The sequence below is a fragment of the Papio anubis genome, unplaced genomic scaffold (assembly GCF_008728515.1).
Source record: "Papio anubis isolate 15944 unplaced genomic scaffold, Panubis1.0 scaffold2617, whole genome shotgun sequence".
NCBI lineage: Eukaryota > Metazoa > Chordata > Mammalia > Primates > Cercopithecidae > Papio > Papio anubis.
In genome coordinates, this window is record NW_022162695.1 from 2,997 (window position 1) to 4,628 (window position 1,632).

Consider the following 1,632-nt stretch of genomic DNA (forward strand, 5'->3'; position numbering starts at 1 on the left):
CTTGTGATACGTCTGAAATATGCAGATCACCACAGCCACAGGCACAGAGAGAGAAAGAAAAGTTCCCAACATTGAGACGCGTCCCCATCAATGAACCGAGTTCAAAGCTGAGAGGCCACAGGTGTCTGGGACCACCCAGGGTCATTAGGGTGGAGGTTCCCACCTCCGTGTGGGACAGAAGAGGAACCCCGGGTCCTCCCAGGCAGGGAGGGGTCAGGGCTCTGGGTGGGGCTGGAAGCTGTGGCTCCCCCTCCCCTGTGTGTGTGGACAGGCGCTGGGGGGTCTCTGCTCACTCACTGGAGTCCATGCTCAGCTCTCAGCCCCTCCCCTGTGTGTGAGAAACAGATTCAGTCCACGGTGCTCAGACATGGGCGTCTGCCCCACAGGTGAGTGTGAGGCTGGCGTTGGTCCCATCCCTGCTGGGCACAATCTTGAGCTGACGCTAAGTTTGGGAGAGTGGGGCAGGAGCCGCGGCAACAATCCCCTTCATCAGGCTGATGCCTGGACAGCCCTGGGAGAAACCCTTTGTGAAAGGCCAGGTGCGCGGGAGGAGAGCCGCCCCACAGGAATGACAACCATATGAGGGAAAAATAGGCAGCTGGTGAAATGCATTAGACAGACATTGTGAAGCTGAAAAATAGCAAATTGAATTAATATCATTGAAAAGTAATTTAATAAATATATACACCTACTATGTAGTCATAAAGTGAAAAATCTGACCGGGCGCGGTAGCTCATGCCTGTAATCCCAGCACTTTGGGAGGCCAAGGTGGGTGGATCACCTGAGGTCAGGAGTTTGAGACCTGGCCTGGCCAACATGGTGAAACCCCGTCTCTCCTAAAAATACAAAAACAATTAGCCGGGTATGGTGGTGCACATCTGTAATCCCAGCTACTCGGGAGGCTGAGGCAGGCGAATCGCTGGAACCCAGGGGGCGGAGGTTGCAGTGAGCTGAGATGGCGCCACTGCACTCCAGCCTGGGCCACACAGCAAGACTCTGTTTCAAAAAAATAAAAATAAAATAGAAAAAGTAAACAACTTCTAAAGCAATTCAAGCCCTAGAAGGGTTCAAATGAAAATGAGACCAAAGGAAGTAAATAAAAAGGAGGAGGGGATTTGTGAGAACACATTTTAAATGGTCCATTTTCAAAGCATGGACCTTCTCAGCACTGGCAGCCAGTCTGTGGATTTAACAAACCGCAGGGCTCATGCTCCCAGCAAATCACAATAAATGAACAGAATGTAGAGCGGGGGTCAGCCCATAAAAGGGAAAAAAGTTTCGTTACTGGGAAATTACAAGTTAAGCGGGGAAGGGGACGAGGTATATAACCTTATAAGGGGGATAATGAAACTCAGGGGAAGTCTGGGAAGATTGTAACGTCATAATACTGGACCAGTGAGGAAGTAGGGGAGGGACTTGCGTGCTAGGAGATAAATTACCTGCTGTGACTGCCCCAGGTGTGCCTGCCTAGCAGACGCCCAATCTCGCAAGACCCTATTAAAAGTCTCACTTTCAGGCCGGGCGCGGTGGCTCACACCTGTAATCCCAGCACTCTGGGAGGCGAGGCAGGCAGATCACGAGGTCAGGAGATCGAGACCATCCTGGCTAACACGGTGAAACCCCTTCTCTACT